This window comes from Ornithorhynchus anatinus, chromosome 1 (genome assembly GCF_004115215.2).
Source record: "Ornithorhynchus anatinus isolate Pmale09 chromosome 1, mOrnAna1.pri.v4, whole genome shotgun sequence".
Lineage (NCBI taxonomy): Eukaryota > Metazoa > Chordata > Mammalia > Monotremata > Ornithorhynchidae > Ornithorhynchus > Ornithorhynchus anatinus.
Window position 1 is genome coordinate 153,380,494 of NC_041728.1, and position 18,961 is coordinate 153,399,454.

Sequence of the window (18,961 nt, forward strand, 5' to 3'; positions counted from 1 at the left end):
TACTGTGTGCAGAGCTCTGTATAAAGCACTCGGGAAAGTACAGTCTATATAGACACAATCCCTGCCCATGAGGAGCTTACAGAAGCAGCATGGTTTAATGGAAAGAACCCGGGTCATGGGTTTTAATTCCGCCTCCACCACTTATCAGCTGTGTGACTTTGGGCAAGTCATTCAATTTCTCTGCGCCTCAGTTACCTCATCTATAACATGGGGATTAAAACTGAGCCCCATATGGGACAACCTGATTACCTTGTATCTGCCCCAAGCCTTAGAACAGTGCTTGACACATAGCAAGTGCTTTACAAATGTCATCATTATTACCATTATCATTATTATTATTATTATTATTATTACAGTCTACGGATGGTTCATTTGGACAGAAACATGATGACATATTGCCGATAGCCTCTTTTTGATCACTCCCTCCACCCTCCAGTAGGAATGTTGGCCTTCATAGTGATCTCTTTATTTTCCGGTCTATCGTCCCTTCCCCTCTCAGGGTCACACCTGGAGAGTTCCCAGTACTCTACCAGTCTCGATTACAGGAGGGAGAGTCAAGCAGAGGCATTCATTCATTCAATAGTATTTATTGAGCGCTTACTATGTGCAGAGCACTGTACTAAGCTCTCGGAATGTACAAATCGGCAACAGATAGGGACAGTCCCTGCCCTTAGACGGGCTTACAGTCTAATCGACCCATTCGATTCAATTAGAATGGCATACCCATTCCATTCCTAGCTTGGCCAGTGGCTGGCAAGTGGAAGGTCATCTACTACAACTCAAGACTCACCCAAGCTGGGCAGCAGTGGGACGGGACAGAGTTGAAGGCGGAGACTCAAGTTTACTGCGCGGAAGGAGGCAGTGGTAAACCGCTTCCATATTTTTGCCAAGAAAACTCTACCAGAGTGATTGTTGATGGACATAGGGTGTTCTGGGAGAGATGGGTCCATGGTGTCGCTATGGGTCGGAGAAGGCTCGACGGCATAAGACAAGACAACACAAATCTTCCCTTAGTGGACAGTGTAGGACCTAAGTAGAAATTTCAAGTCAGAATGCTTTGTTGGCTGCTGATGAAGATCTTTGTTAGTGCGTAGGGTTTAGCAGTGCAGGCTAGTACGTCATCTCATTGTGGGCAGGGAATGTGTTTGTTATATTGTTATATTATACTCTCCCGAGTGCTCAGTACAGGGCCCTGCACACAGTAAGCCCTCAGTAAATACAATTGACTGACTGTTTTCTTCTGGTCAGCATCATTCTTTATCTCTTGGGTGAGCCTGCCAAGCATTTCCCAGTCATCTGCAAGTTTTCATGTTTGCTTCTAGGGTAACTTCTAGGGTAACTAGTAACTGTGAGTTATCATAAGAACCTAAGAATGCTATTAGGGGATCATACCAACCTGTCTCCAGCAGCGAAAACAATGCATGGTGAAAATTGGGTAATGGTGGCCCTCTTTGGCACTCATCAAATGTTTAGGAGTAAAGCATCTTACATCCCCAATTTTTCCTTCCAATAACCCACACCATAGACTTAAATAGCTGTTGTTCCAGCAAAACCTTTCTTGAGTGTGATAACATCTTGAATTTCTCCCTCAACATCCTAAACTTTCCTTCTAGTCACCCTTTGTGAACCTCTTATCCATGCTTTTATCCCATCTGCCCTAGAACCTGCTGATATTTGGGACTGCCACAACTTTGTCTAGTCAGAAATCCCCATGTTTACAGTCCGTTGGGTGAACAAGTGACCATGTCTAGGCTGTGCATCAATTATAGGACCCTGCTAAATCAGAAGAGTTTTGAGAGCATCAAAACCATATTATAACAGGGTCAGGATTTTTTGATGCTTTCTTCAGCATGCGGACTAGAATAAATTAGATACCTCCATAGATACTGTATTTCGCACCCATTCCCGATGGGATTTGCAGGCTCTGAGGACATCCTGACCCAGGCCTTCCAAGAAAGGATTACTTCCCACCCAGATCTGCATTTGTGATGCAGATAAGATTGAACAAATTGAGCCTTTCAAGTTTCTACCCAGGACCTCTTAATCTGCATCTTACTTTATTCTGTTTTTTTTTATTTTGGTAAGCCTTTAGAAATTCCAGTTGCCCAACCTGTAATCTTTGCTGTGGAGAACCTCAGGTTGAATCAGGTAAATTGTGGGTGTGTAGATCTCTAGAATAAATTCAATAGGACTGGTCCCGTTCGACATCCCGGTTTTTTACTATCGGTTATGGAGAGTGAATCAGACTGGACCCCTCTAACTTGTGGAGCCACTGTGGAGACATTTTGAGATCTTGATGGACTTCTCAGGCCAACTATATACTTGGTATTTGCCAGAGTCAGATTTAAAGATGGTATCAAGTGATTTTTGAAGGCTAGAAAGTCATTCTATGGACAGAAAAGATGTCACTTCTCTATTTGGTACTTACCAAGTGTCTGTCTATATCTCTGCATCCAACAGATGCTCAAGAAATACTCTCACTTCTAACACAGGGTATAGACAAGTCTCTTCCCTATATCACACAGCATCTACACCAAGCTTTCAAGCACTGAGATATTAGCTCCACCCTCTGATGGTGAAGCTACCTAGTCTTTATTATTATTACTATTACTATTTTATTTTTATTATTGCATATTCGTTAAGCACCCTAGGTTAGATACATGATAATGCTGTCCCCCATGGGACTCACAGTCTAAGGGGAATGAGACCAGTTATTTAGTTCCCATTTTACAGACAAAGAAACTGAAGCACAGAGAAGTTGAATTACCTGGCCAAGGTCACACGGCGGTCAAGTAGCAGAGCTGGAATTAGAACTCGAGTCTTCTCAGTCCTGAGCCCTTGCTCTTTCCACTAGAGCACTTCTTCCCCTTTACTCACTTCTCAGAGGAGGTTTAAGCAAAGCAGAATAGGATATAGCCTGAAATTTGGGAAGAAATGGTCAGGAGAAAGAGGAAGTGAAAATCTAAAATTATTTCCATGTCTGGATTACATTCACATGCCCCAGACTGAACATATTCTGATCATGTTTGTAGTTAAATACTCAATATGCTGGTGGTGGGAGCTCAAGAGAGTTAGTATGAAAATAAGATATCCAGGGTGGCAGGTGGGGATGGTAAAAGAGAGTTCATGTCTGCAGCATAATTTATTGTAGTTTCTCCTCTTTTTCATGACTGCCTTACATTGATCAATCTTAACATCTGCTTTTCCTTAGCAGATTTTAATATTCATTCTGTGTACTACATTTAATATTTCAGTTATGAAATAAATCTCATTATGCTTCATATAAAATGAGGAGATTTACTTTTTAAAACAGAAATAACCTACTCTCCGGTAATTCAGTGTTCTTTTCCAAGTTTAATAACAGTATATGGCCCTGATTAGGATATGGAGAGCTTGGATATTTTCATGACTTGGATGGAGCCTTAATAATCTTGTCTCATGCTGCGGAGTCATTTCCGACTCATAGCAATTCCATGGACATATCTCTCCTAGAACGCCCCACCTCCATCTGCGACGTTCTGGTGGTGGATCCAAAGATTTTCTTGGTAAAAATGCACAATAAGTTTACCACTGCCTTCTTCTGCACAGTAAACTTGGGTCTCTGCCCTCGACGCTCTCTCATGCTGCTGCTGCCCAGCATGGGTGAGTTTTGACTTTTAGCAGGTTGTCTTCCACTCGCTAGCCACTACCCAAGCTAGGAATGGAATGATTATGCCTCTCTTTGACACTCCCTCCGGTAGCCAAGACTGGTAGTGTACTAGAAACTCTCCAGGTATGATCCTGAGAGGGGCCTTAAAATATTAATAAAAAATAATAATAATAATGTTAATAATTGTGGTATTTGTTAAGTGCTTACTATGTGCAAAACACTGTACTACGTGCTGCAATAGATACATCATCATCGTGGCTCAGTGGAAAGAGCACGGGCTTTGGAGTCAGATGTCATGGGTTCGAATCCCAGCTCGGCCACTTGACAGCTGTGTGACTTTGGGCAAGTCACTTTACTTCTCGGTGCCTCAGTTACTTCATCTGTAAAATGGGGATTAAGACTGTGAGCCCCACGTGGGACTACCTGATTCCCCTGTGTCTACCCCAGCGCTTAGAACGGTGCCCGGCACATAGTAAGCGCTTAACAAATACCAATATTATTATTAATTCCCACATCACAGTCGAAGTAGGTGGAAGAACAGGTGTGGAATCTCCATTTTGCAGATGAGGGAACTGAGGCACAAAGAAGTGAAGTGACTTGCCCAAGATCACACAGCAGACAAGTGGCAAGAGCTGGGATTAGAACCCATGTCCTCTGACTCCCAGGCTCTCGCTCTTTCCACAAGGTCACAATGCTTCCCTTGGCAAGAACAGCATTGGCTGAATTCAACGTCATCAGCTGTATTCATTCAGTGATAAATAGGATGTCTTGACATGTCTTAAGCCGTCAGATGGTCTTGGAGCCATAGCGACGCCATGAACACATCTCTCCCAGACCACCCCACCTCCATCTGCAATCGTTCTGGTAGTGGATCCATACAGTTTTTTTTTTGGTAAAAATCTGGAAGGGGTTTACCACTGCCGCCTTCCACGCAGTCAACTTGAGTCTCCGCCCTCGATTCTCTCCCGTGCCGCTGCCCAGCACAGGGGAGTTTTGCCTTGTAGCAGATTGCCTTCCACTTGCTAGCCACTGCCCAAGCTAGGAATGGAATGGGTAGGCCTCTGCTTGACTCTCCCTCCCATAGCCAAGACTGGTAGAGTACTGGGAACTCTCCAGGTGAGGTCCTGAGAGGGACAAGTAGGATGAGTATGTCCAAAAAAGGTAAAGGTCATGCCTGCCCTCAAAAACCTTTCAGACTTACGATGAGAGCAGGGTATAAATTGCTAAAAGAATGGTGGCTGAATGAGTGTAAAGACAGTACAAATGATAAACCCAAGTGCAATCGATCTGTGCAGATACGTAGACCAGTAAATATGTGAATGCTGAATGGGCTACTGGGATAGCATGATAGGAAAATGGGGGTGGAATTAGGGAATGGATTCTGGAGGAAGTGCCTTTTTAGGTGGACTCAGAGGAAGGGGAGGGATGGTTGAAAATCTTGAAAATCTTCCAAAAATGGGAAAGCGTGAATGATAAGCAAGTGGATGGAGGATTGAGGAATAGTCAAGCAGTTTGCTTGGGCAGAATGAGAAACAAGCAGTGAGGTGCAGCAGAATGAGAGAGCAAATTTGTAAGATGAGGAGTGTGGCAGAAGGGGGAAAGTGTTAGAATTTTTGTTTGGTGAATTCTGAGGATGGAGAGAGTGAAGCAGCGTGGCCTGGGAGTCAGAAGAACCTGAGTTTTAATTCCAGCTCTGCTTTTTGTCTGCTGTCTGACCTTGAGCAAATCACTTAACTTCTCTGTGCCTGTTACTGCATTTGTAAAATGGGTTTTGAGACTGTGAGCCCCAACTAATCCCCCCTTTTCCTCTACTCCCCCTCCCCTCCCCTTTGCCCCAACTTGTTCCCTTTGCCCAAGCCCCTCCAGCCCCCCAGGACTTGTGTATATGTGTGCATATTTATCATTATAATTCTATCTATTTTTATTAATGATTTATTATCTACAGTACTATTTCTTTATAATGATGTTACCGATGCCTGTTTACTTGTTTTGATGTCTGTCTCCCCCTTTCTAGGCTGTGAGCCCATTGTGGGCAGGGATTGTCTCTATTTTTGCTGAATTATACTTCCCAACCACTTAGTACAGTGCTCCGGACACAGTAAGCGCTCAGTAAATATGAATGAATGAATGTGAGATATGAACTGTGTCTAACCTGATTAGCTTGTGTCCACCCCAGTGCTTCCTACAGTTTCTGGCACATAATAAGCGCTTAGCAAATCCCAAAGAAACAAAATACTGTTGGAAAGTTACAGTCTTTGTACACCCTGTACAACTGGCAGTTAGTACTCACTCTGAAGCAGCGTGGCTCAGTGGAAAGAGCACGGACTTTGGAGTCAGGGCTCATGAGTTCGAATCCCAGCTGTGCCACTTGTCGGCTGTGTGACTGTGGGCAAGTCACTTAACTTCTCTGTGCCTCAGTTCCCTCATCTGTAAAATGGGGATTAAGACTGTGAGCCCCACGTGGGACAACCTGATTCCCCTATGTCTACCCCAGCGCTTAGAACAGTGCTCGGCACATAGTAAGCGCTTAACAAATACCAACATTATTATTATTACTGTTTGCCAATACAGATAATGTAAATTTAACCTAACCACAACAGTACTAATATCATTCAGTAGGAGTAGTAATAATAGAACAACATTTATCGAACCCCCTCTGCACTCTCATACGTGTGTGGAATGTACAGAAAAATGGAGTGACTTGTTGCCTGCCCACAAGAAGTATACATTCCGTCTACGGACGGAGACAAACAGAAAAGATATTTATAATCCGTACGCAACTTAGTGACTCTTAACACGTATTCCCTGCACAAATTCTGGCCTCCCAGTTTTTAACTAGATATATGCACTCTTAACTTGGACTAAATAATTGGCTTATATGTCCTATTCTTCAAGGAAAGGACTTCACGAAGCAAAGCATGCTTTCACTGAATACATTTCATAGCCAAACTTTCCCATTAATTGATTTAGCATGTGCTTCGTCGTTAATCCTTAAGAAAAAGGTTGAGACGACTAATTGCGACTGAGGGTTCAAACAGAATAAAAGAAGCGCTTCTTCACCCAGCACCGGTAAGCATATGGAATTCATTGGGCAGGCAAGAAATAGTAGTTTCTGAGGACTTTAGATCAGTTCACAGACGAAGAACCGATAACATCCAATGCACCCTGTAAGCTCTTGATATTCACCCCAACACCCAGCCCCACAGCACGGATGTACATATCCTTATATTCTGCCATTTCCCCTATCTGCAATTCATTTTAATGAGTGTCCTCCTGTAGACTGAAAGCTCTCTGTGGGCAGACATTGGGCCTAACCACATTTTTGTACTGTACTCTCCTAAAGGCTTAGTTCCGGGCCCTTCCACTGCCAGGAAGAGATTATTGGACATTAAAGATCATTGGTCTGAGCCAGTAATGGGATTTCTTAAGTTTACCATTAGGTCAATCAGTGGTATTTGTTGAGTACTTACTATCCCTGCCCACATTGAGCTTACAGTTATGACAGTTGTACTGAATTTTAAGATGGACAATGATTGGAAACTTTTGAGGCATGAGGAGACGTGGACTGAGCGTTTTTTTTTTTAGAATAATGATCCAGGCAGCAGAGTGAAGCATGTACTGGAGAGGAGAGAGACAGGAGGCAGGGAGGTCAACCGGAAGGCCGATGCAGTAGTCAGCTCGGCTCAGCGAAGTAGCAGTTTGGCCTTCTAGACTGTGAACCCGTTGTGGGCAGAGATTGTCTCTGTTGCTGAATTGTACTTTCTAAACACTTGTACAGTGTTCTGCACACAGTAAGCGCTCAATAAATGCATTGAATGAATGAATGAATGCAGAATACTTTACTAAAGCCTTCAGAAGGTATTATATAAATGTGTGTAAGCATATACACATACACTTACAAATATGTGTATGTACACATCAAATACAAAGGACAACGATAGATATCTATCAATATCTCTCTCTCTCTATCTAGATATATATCTAGATATAGATCGAACGATCGATCGATCAATCAATCGATAAATAGATAGATAATTCAGTTATATTCAGGATTACAGAAGAGTTTTGAAGAGGGAGAGAACCGTGGTCTGGCAGATTTGAAGCGGGGAGAGTCCAGAGAGGCAGGCCTGAACCGATGGTGAAATTCACCTGTGAATGCATGTGACTGAAAAGTGTGCCATGCAACTCTATTCTTAGCAGTTGTCTCCTGGTTTACAGCTGGAATGCAGCAATTGTCTGAGGCTTTGTTTCGTGGTGTTCTTAAAAGACTTCCTTTACCCTCCCTGCTTTGTTTCCCAATCTAAGCTCTCCAGACAACAGCCATTTGAGAATCATTTGAGTGTGTGAAGGTGAACATAGCTTCGAGGCTAGTAGCCTGAATACGTTCCATTACTTTATCATATAATAATAATAATGATAATGATTATGGTATTTGTTAAGTGCTTACTATGTGCCAAGCGCTGTTCTAAGCACAGAGGTGGATACAAGAAAATGGGTTTGGACACCGTCCCTGCCTCAAATGGGGCTCATAATCTAAATCCCCATTTTACAGATGAGATAGCTGGGGCCCAGAGAAGTGAAGTGACTTGCCCAAGGTCACACAGCAGACAAGTGGAGGAGCCGGGATTAGAACCCACGTCCTCTGACTCCCAAGCCTGTGCTCTTGCCACTAGGCCATGCTGTAGTAGTAATGTTATCCTGTCTTGCCATTTTGATATTGAGTAGGGCCCGTAAGGGACGCTGGTGTAATCGCTCAATGATTCGGATATGGCACCTGTGGATGGTCAAGTCTCACAGCTGTAGAAAAGATTGGGCAACTCCACTCTGCTTTCAGCGCTACAGCTCTGTAGACTCGTAGTTGAGGCTGTGAAGCCTACCATTGTCCGGCCACACCGTTCAACAGTCTGCCAATGGACTAGATGGGAAGAAGAAGAAAGAGCTTAGGGTCTAGCTGGGGAAAAAACGGTAACAATAATTTCCATTTAGGAGGAAGAAGTACTCAAATATTGGACTTAGTAACACATATAGACAAAAGTACAGCGGGAAATAGAGTGAGTACACAAGTGCTTAAGCATTGCAAACGATAGAGTGGTAGGGAGAGTGTAAGCTGGGGAGAAGACAAATGAATTGGAGGAAATTTCCTCCATGGGCGGGATTTCAGAAGATGTCTGGAGATGGAGAGAACCATGGTCTGGCAGATTTGAAAGGGGAGGGAGTCTAAAGAGGAAAGCAGTCCTGAGCACGATCGAAAACGACTGAATGGATATGATTCAGATACGACTGACCGAATGACTGAATGAGCCTGGACCCTTGGATCGGAGGGTTGAAAGTGAGGCGTTGTGTGAAGGACAGCTAGGGAGGGATGAAAGGAAGAACTGGGATGTAGGAGGAGAAGAGGGTGGATAGGGACGAGGAGGGGAGAACCAATTCTCAGGAGTTTCCATTTGATGTGAAGGTGAATGGGTCATCACTGGAGGTTTTTGAGGTGAGAGACTTTTATGAGCGAAGAGAGGAGAGAGCCCAAGTTCTTTTAAGTGAGGAGTTACTAAATGATGTAAATGTTGCACAATAGCCAATGTGGTACAGATGTTTTGAATGGTAATAAAGACTGCCGTGGTAATAATAATAATTACTGTGGTATTTCTTAAGCGCTTGCTATGTTTCTAAGTATTCTACTAAGTATTGGGGTAGATACAAGATAATCAAGTTGAAAACAGTCCCTGTCCCACATAGGGCTCACAGTCTAGGTAAGAGGGAGTAGGATTTCATCCCCATTTTCAGATGAGGAAACTGAGGCCCAGAGAAGTTAAATGACTTGCCCAAGGTCACCCAACAAAGACGTGGCAGAGCCGGGATTAATAATGATAATAATAATCTTGATATTTGTTAAGTGCTTACTATGTGCAGAGCAGTGTTCTAAGCACTGGGGTAGATACAGGGTCATCAGGTTGTCCCACGTGAGGCTCACAGTTAATCCCCATTTGACAGATGAGGTAACTGAGGCACAGAGAAGTGAAGTGACTTGCCCACAGTCGAACAGCTGACGAGTGGCTGAGCTGGGATTCGAACTCATGACCTCTGACACCCAAGCCAGGGCTCTTTCCACTGAGCCATGTTGCTTCTCTACCAGGTCCTCTGACTCCCAGGCCTGTCCTATTTCCACTGGGCTAGAAATGTAGAAAATTTGCTCCTTCAACTCTAAGTACAGTTCAGTCTTCTGGGTATTGGAATGAAGCTTGACCGTAACCTCCTTGGCGGTAGAAACTTATATTTCTGTCATGTATTTCACAACCACCTTGGACTGTAATCTACCTGCTGTTTTCTGCATTGATGAGAATCATGTATATTTTGTTAGTGTACCGATTTTTTTTTTAAAACTAATCTATAGTGTTTTCATTAGATCCTTGTTTTCAAGAGGAAAACTGAGAAAAAACTGCCTTTTGTTATTTGTGGTTTTATAAAAGGCACGTACTGCCTTGGCCAATTAGTTACCATTTATTCCTTATTTTAGTCTTCCTATTGGCTGGTTCTAGTATATGCCTTAAGCTGGGTATTATTGACATTTTCTTCAAAGACGCGGGCTAGAAACAGATGATAAAATGAACTGTGTTCTCCAGCAGATACATTTACAGTATTCAGCTGTTTGTAGGTGATTATGCTAGGTTGCAACAAAATAAAGCCTACAGCAGCATATTAACTGGGCCATTTATGTGGGTGCTAATATATTTGAATAAAACCCTCAATTACTAAGCACTTTTGAGCCTTGACAAGACAGTGCCATGACGTTAATGGTATCTTTATAACCTTTTTAACTTCTTGTTTCTCTGACAGAGCTATACAATAACAGAAATGGGTTTGCCCTTGGCAAGCCAAAACTCATTTTGAGAGGATAATAAGTATTTACTATTTAGATTGCTGGCAATAAAATTTCTCTGAATGAGATTTCCCTGAGAAAATACAAACTGATTAAATTACTTTCTTTAATGGACTGGAAAAGCGTGTAATAATAGTTTGTTGAAGCTTCGTGTCTAATGTCTTCCTTCCTTTTTTAATGACAACACAAGCAGACCGGCTTCTAGTGGATGTGGGAAAGGGAGAGGAGTATTAAAACCAAAATGAATGATGAAGGTTTATTGAATAAAAAAGTCTTAATTACATTTTAAAATGAAGATTAAAGGATTTGTTGGATACTTACAATTTCGTGTTAAAACACTTTAACACCTTAAAGGCATACTTCCCTCTTATACCGGCTCTGCCAGTTACTTGCTGTGTGACCTTGGACAGGTCGTTTCACTTCTCTTGCCTCAGTTTCCTCAACTGTAAAATGTGGTTCAAGTACTCGTTCTCCCTCCTACTTGGAATATGAGCCCCAAGTGGGACAGGGACTGTGTCCAACCTGATCAACTTGTATCTACCCAAATGCATAGAAGAGTATTTGACACCAAGTAAGGACTTAACTAATGTAATAATAATAATTCTTTAGAAATAATATGTAGCTAATGAAGGGGAAAAGCATCTGCAGAGTTACCCGGTGTGCGTCAATCTCTATGCAACAGAGGAAAACTAGTTACTTGAGGAAATTGGGCTATTCAAAAATAGAAGATTAGAATTTGATCACGTAAATTTACACATCCAGAGATCAATCGATCAGTGGTATTTATTGAATGCCTACTATAAACACAGAGCACTGTAGAAGTGCTTGATGTGCGTACTATAGTATCTAAGTGGTTATTCAAAAACCCGCTAATTAAAGCCAATCTGAGTACACCTAACAGCACAATTGGCTTTGCAAAAATAATTTCACAGTAATTATGGCAGAGAGGAAATATTACAGAGTATTTTTAAAAATGTCATGATCAAATATTTGAAGATTTCTCAAATTTCAATAAATGTATCAGTATGTGTCAGCTAAGAAAAATAATTAAGTTTTCTTAGTCTAAAATGTGGAAAAATTATAAAACGCATTGCTAAATCAAGCCCTAGACATTTTCTTTTTAAGTCAAATCCATAATAGTCCTTGGGGGTGACAGCAGTCAGAATATCTTTCAAGGCCATGAATTTTACACGAAAATACACCTGATTCAGAATTTTTATTGGCAATCAGAATTTCATATTTGTCACTATAATAAAAGTGTGATTGAAATGGGACCTTGAATGTCGTGTCCTTATGTGAGGTGTTTTGAATTTGAATATCGCACGGATACTAACTTAGAGCACATTCATTTTCTCAAGCTTTTTGGCAGTGACATATCCATCACTAGCATTGTTTTTCATTCCAGGAAATCTGTGCTGTTGGCATAGAGGCATCAGGTATGAAGAGGTATGAGGGACACTAGTAAGGTTATTAAAGGAGTAGGAAAATTATAGTACTTTTGTCTTTTTCTAAATTAAGAATCATCTACTCTAAGGACCTGTTATGGACTATAAAGTATAATTTCAGTTTCATATTAAGCCATTAATTTGCAGTTGTGCATTTTTCTTTCTCTTTGGGTTGTGGCAAACAATTATAGGTAATATTTTAAAAACCGCAAGTTAGGAATTGATTTTATAAGGAGCAGAGAAAATAGCACACTGGGAAAAATGCAAAATCAAAATTGAAATACCTCAGTTTATGAAGTGTAATTTAATTTCAGGGATGAGAAATAATATTGAATTACTGAGCTGGTGTAATTGAAATGTGTTTGGATGTGGTTGGACATATTCTCCTGCCTGGTTTTCAGCAATGCCAGTTGTAGAATTGTTATCCAATTCTGATACATTCAAATCTGCTTCTGTTGTTCACCACAAACTGGATGACAATGTCTACCATGAGCTGGATACTTTGAATAATAACTAGGTTCCTTTTTGAGGAACAAATTGAACAGTATTGTGGCTAAATCCGGACTTTGGGACTTTTAACAGCCAAAACTCTCCTAGTTGTGTCCTTGCCATAAATATTGAGTGTAGCCAAAGAAATTGCAAAGCATACTTTCCGTAGACTTAAAGGTCCTAAAAATATAGATCTAATCTTCCTTGTATAAAAGTAATAGATGATACCTGTAAAAATTAGTTGTCGTCTGGGCTTATGTGGCTTGAGAAGTCACCCTGCACCTTTTGGGTCTTGGCGCTTCTCTAAAATGCCAGTAATATCCATGCCACCGGACTGTAAATCTTTGTTACGTTTTCATTGGGGATTTTTTGATTCTTGGATGAAATATGCTAACAAAATGCATGGTAAATGAACAGTAATAATTATACCATCCAATATGATAACTAGTCTAAAACACTAAGGCGATGCTATAATGTTTGTGATTTTATAGACTGATAAGTATGTAAGAGCAAATACCTTCCCCTCTCTGTATTTTACGAAGTTTATGGTGGACTAGAATATGATTTCCATATCAATATTCAACTTCATCAAACAGATTTGGCACCTAAGTTATATTTTAAATGTTTCGCGAATTGAATTTCCTTGTCTTTAAAGGAGACTCTCAGTTTTGCGTGGGAGATTTACTGTCACAAGAAGAGCTTTTACATCGAAACAAAGTAGCAGATTGAAATGGTTTCAGGGCTCTAATCCCTTGGTAAATTAGCCAGCAGGCTAGCCTTTTCATAGATGTGCTAAACAACAGGTTGATGCCATTTGGGCATTAGCAATGAGAACCACCTGAGGGAATAGGGAATGAATAAGAAGAGACGTAGAATAGGGAGAAGACATGGCTATTAGAACATTTCATACCTCTGCCAGATAAAGTAATACCCATGAATGAGTCATTGTGTCTGAGATTTCAGATCTTAGTGGTTTTTAATCTTTTAATTTTGAAGAATGTTTCCAAAGTTTTTTTGACCATCCCTTCATTTAATTTTCTTATAAAAGCTATTTTTTTTGAATGGATGTATTGGCTGTATGCATATTTGATGTTGTTTATGTTAAATGGATAAATACTTCACTAGGAATCAAAGCATATATGAACTGCTGTCTTTTGGTAAATATGATAAAAAATTCATTTTAAAATCAGATTTTGGAATTACAATTCGAACAATGTGGAGAGCTTTTTACTAAGCATGCTATACTTACTGAGAGGAAAAATGAGAAACTGGTAGAAATCATAATATTTTTTCCTCTGATGGACTAAATGTGAATCTCAAACTTTGGGTATAAACAATTTATTTGAAGATTCTTTTTTTTTTCCCTCGTTTTCACTATTGAGAGTAAAACTGCCTTGCTATAATGTAAATATGGCGTGATCGTATGCACAGACAAATATACAAAAATCAGATGGCGTTGATGATTTTTAATTGGCATAGTATAAAGAAATTCATACATATGTTTATGTGTCACTATATCCAAATTTAAGTGCATTGTAATCTGTTCTGTGTGGAAAACTGACCAAAAATGTGTATTAAAATATCTTATTTATTTTATTATGCTGGTATCTTAAATATATTTAGCATAATATCATATAGATCCATATTTATACATATGGATCTATATGAAGTGAAGCTTTAAAGTACTCAGCTTGACTCAAATGAAAGAAAATGTGAAAAATCAAGTCGTTTCGATATTTTTCAGAAACCCCAGCAGCGGCTCGCACTTCGCTATTGATAATTCTAGAGCAAGATATAATGTTGAGAAAATTGATAGAAGATTGAAATCATTCAAACTACCCAGTTCCCCTCTGATGCCCTCTCCTGAGACTTTTAATTTTCCATTTAGAGGGGGTTTCAAGGATCAATATGAAGATCTGTTGATAATATTATATTTAATTAGAACAATCAAAAACCATGCTCAGAGCGTGACACCTGCCAGGGAGAGCTTCAAAAAGACAGTAAGCAGCATGTGTTAGTATAGTTTCTTTGGCTCGTCCATGAGCACTAATCTAGCGAAAGTCCCAAATGGGGCAGCTAGTCAGCTATTTCATTGACTTTGATCTGGTTTGGGGGGCAGTTTATTTTCCCATAATGCCATTGATCAATGATTTCCTTTCAGCAGTGATGTAATTAAAGGGCTTTAGTCAGCTTGCGCTGTGTTGTCTTGAAATTTATTATTCGGGAGATTTAAAGGAGATCGATAGGGTGCAGCGGCCTGGTGTTTAGACTAGAGTAAGCGGACCCAGCTGAGACTTTTGAGGCGTGCAAGAAACAGGGCTTTAGGACACAAGCAAGATGTTTACCTGGGACCTTGAGCTGACCTGTTCTCCGTGGATCCTGTTTAACCAGTAGCATTTTATCACCTATCTTTATCGCAGCCTCAAACTGATCCTGTCCTGCTTCTTATTGATTTGTCGTTTTTGCGAGCGATTAAAATCAAACCCCTTTTCATAGAAATAACGATAGAAATTTGAAATGAACCTCTCAAGACTTTCAGGAACAATCTAGAAATATAACTTCATAAAGCAATAGCCAAAAAATATGTTTCATCACCCCGGTGAGATAGACAACCTTAAAAGTTTACGGACGTGTGTCTGCTTCTTTAGAAGTTACTAGGTTGGTCAAATCGAAGTGGCAGGTAGTTATTCAATTGTATTTATTCAATCGTATTTATTGAGCTCTTCCTCTGTGCAGAGCACTATGCTAAGCACTTGAAAAGTACAATACGCCAAAAGAGACCGTCCCTACTCAATCTGCAGCTTCACCCTATACAGTCTTCCTTTTTTTTTTCTCTTTCCATTCTGTTGCTGCCTCATCATTCGCATAGCGAGCCCAAAATTGAGTGAGTGGAATGGGAAGTAAGTAACATAAACCACTTGCATAACTGTCATGTCAGGAAATAATGCCTTAGAAAAGGGAAACAGAAGGAAAAGGGGAAAGCCAGGGTTGTGATCAGCATTTTAGGCATTTTTAAAGTCTCAGTGTCCTTTTACACCTGCTATTTTTTTTGAAGCAGCGTGGCATAGTGAAAAGAGCACAGGCTTGGGAGTCAGAGGTCGTGGGTTCTAATCCTGGCTCCAACACTTGTCAGCTGTGTGACTTTGGGCAAGTCACTTAATTTCTCTGTGCCTCAGTAACCTCATCTGTAAAATGGGGATTAAGACTGTGAGTCCCACGTGGGACAAAATACCTTGTATCTACCCCAGTGCTTAGAACAGTGCTTGTCACATAGTAAGCGCTTAACAAATGCCATCATTATTATTATTATTATTTTCCTTAAGATTTGAAAAATTGCAGTACTAAGACAAGTTATATATTTTGACTCTGATTATTAGTTTTATCTTTATTACAGTGTAAAGACCAGATGGACAGAGGTGATAATAATTGTGGTATTTGCTACTATGTGCCAGACACTGTACTAATTGTACATTCCAAGTGTTTAGTACAGTGCTCTGCACATAGTAAGCACTCAATAAATACTATTGAATGAATGAATGTACTAAGCACTGAGATGGATACAGCAAATTGGGTTGGACATAGTCCCTGTCCCAAGTGGGGCTCACAGTCTCAAATCCCATTTTACTGATGAGGTAACTGAGGCCCAGAGAAGTGAAATGACTTGCCCAAGGTCACTCAGAAGGCAAGTGGCAGAGCCGGGGTTAGAACCCACGACCTTCTGATTCCCAGGCCCCTGCTCTAGCCACTACACCGTGCTGCTTCTGTCATTAGATGTGAAGTCCTATATTTAACAGAACAAACCATACTGCCATAGGTAATAGATCTATAAAAGAAATAGCCTTAGTGATTTTAAAAAAAAAATAATAGCACATCTTTAAGGGGATTGCAAGGCTCTATCCAGGAAAATAGCAAGAAGCTTAGAAGTTGAGATTTCCAATCCCATGAGGATGTTATGGATTAATAACTCCTGACCGAATGCTCTAAGAAAATAAAATAACATGTTTTTAAACATCACGTATTGGCCCGACTGCTTTCTGTCTCCCTTATGAATTATCTGCCTGCCCACTACCACCTCTTGTTGAAGGAGGTGAGAGAAAAGATATGGACCATTCAAAATGTCCCTATTAAAATTACAATCGGTAGCCAGGCCTCATGGAAAGAGCAAAGGGCAGAGACTCAGAAGACCCAGGTTTAAGTTCCGGCACCATTATTGGCCTACTGGGTGACTCGAGGCAAGTCTCAACCAATTAGGCCTCAGTTTCCTCAGCTGTAAATGGGGGTGTTAGATTGTGAGACCGAGATGAAATAAGGATTCTGTTCAATCTCATAACATTGTATCTAGCCCAACACATAGTGCATAATAAGTACTTGATGAGTGTCATTATTAACACTGTTGCTTATCGTTAATACTACTAATGATAACAGGAATTCAAGGACAGAGGGAAGCTTCAGAACAGAAGTGGAAAGTTCATTTGGCTATACATATTTATAACCATTGCCTGGGGCATTTTTTATGGTATCTGCTAAGTGCTTACTATGTGCCAGGCATTGTTCTAAGTGCTGAGGTAGATACAAAATAATGTTTGGTCACAGCCATCTTCGAATTTGGGATCCCACTCTTAATCCCCATTTTACAGATGTGTTAACTGAGACACAGAAAAGTTAAGTGACTTGCCAAGACCACACAGCAGACAAATGGCAGAGCCAAAATTAGAATCCAAGTCCTTCTGACCCAGGTCCGGGATCTATCCACTAAGCCACGCTGCTTCTCGACAATGTTGGTTGGTATTTATTAAGTGCTTACTATATGCCGAGCACTGTTCTACTTGCTGGGGTAGATACAGGGAAATCAGGTTGTCCCACAGGTGATTGACAGTTAATCCCCATTTTACAGATGAGGTCCCTGAGGCACAGAGAAGTGAAGTGACGTGCCCACAGTCACAGAGCTGACAAGTGGCAGAGCTGGAATTCGAACACATGACCTCTGACTCCCAAGCCCGGGCTCTTTCCACTGAGCCACACTTACAATGCCTGACTGTTATCATTGGCTCATGACAACTTCCAGGAAGCATTAGGTGGGGATATCTGCAGCCCGGGGTGGAGATGGGCACCTATATAGCACATGCTATACCCCAGTTTCCCACAATGAGGTTACAACAGCTTCATAATAATTGTGGAATTCATTGAGCACTTACTGTGTGCCAAGCACTGTACTAAGTGCTAGGGTAGTTCCAATATAATTAGGTTGTTCATAGTCCCTGTCCCACATGGGACTCACAGTCTAATGGTGGAGGAGAAAGGGCATTTAATCCCCATTTGACAGTTGAAGAAACTGAGGTAAAAGGTTGGTGAAGTTACTTAAGCCTAACAAACACTAATATTATTATCATCATTATCATTATATTATTATTTAATTGGTGGAAGAACAGTTCATTCGTATTTGACCACATACTGTGAGCAAAGCACTGTATTACATTTGCACTAAATTCTGGTGACACCCCACTGGGGCCCCATCTTCAGGAAACCCCACTTTGGTCACCAGTGGGCAATATGGATATACCAAGGACTCTTCTTTCCACCCCTTCATGAGTCTCCCTCACCTTCCTCCTGTGTCCATTCCTTCCCTCCCCTTCATAATTCACTTCCTCTCCCCACTCGCTTTGCTCATAAATTCCCATCTCCTTACCTCTTGAAATCACAATTCCCTTTCCCTCCATTGTTCTCCTTGTCACCCTCGCGGTGACTCCATTTTCATTCGACTGCACACGGATATGTCTCTTTGTCCTGCTATGTTTGTGTGTCTGTACATTTCTGTTCGTCCATCCATATGTTAGGATGTTATGGCATTATACTTATCTGCCTAGTCTGTGTGACCTTGGGCAAGTCACTTTACTTCTCTGTGCCTCAGTTACCTCGTTGGTAAAATAGGGATTGAAATTGTGAGCCCCACGTTGGACAGGGATTATGTCCAACCCAATTTGCTCATGTCGTCCCAAATGTTTAGTACAGTGCCTCACACATAGTAAGCGCTTAATAAATACCATAATCAGTATTATTATTATTAAGCTTCAATATTTAATGAGATTGCCAATGGATGCCTACATTTGCAAGGATTATCAGATTCAACAGATTAAAATTAAATTTTAGGAGGTAAAATTTTGAAGTTTTGCAAGAGATCATTTCAATTTGATCTTGTTAATTCAGCTTTTTGGCTTTGATTAGTGCCGTTCTTCAAGTTAGGATGAAATGCTAAAATGAAGTTGCCAGATTTCAATTTTGAGGCTCCACCTTCCGTACATTTCTGGAATCTGTACCTCTCAAATATAGGGCAAAAATTCTACACCCTCATCCTAACAGAGACTTCCAAAAATAAGAGGAGATGTTTGGGGAAAAAAAACAACCAAGGAAATCCCATATGTATAACAGTAATAATAATTGTGGTATTTGTAAGCTCTTACTGTGTGCCAGGTACTACATCTTCCAACTCTGCACTAAAAATACGAA

At 40.8% G+C, this 18,961-nt stretch overlaps 1 protein-coding gene and 1 non-coding gene across 2 annotated transcripts in view; one reads left to right on the forward strand and one right to left on the reverse strand.

Moving 5' to 3' along the window:
• The window catches only part of RSRC1 (arginine and serine rich coiled-coil 1), a 382,357-nt gene that overhangs the window by 247,200 nt on the left and 116,196 nt on the right, over positions 1 to 18,961 (forward strand). The gene's annotated exons all lie outside the window — the stretch shown is intronic.
• LOC114815899 lies at positions 4,646 to 4,783 on the reverse strand. Its single transcript, XR_003763697.1, has one exon. It is a non-coding gene; the product is annotated as a small nucleolar RNA SNORA7 (small nucleolar RNA).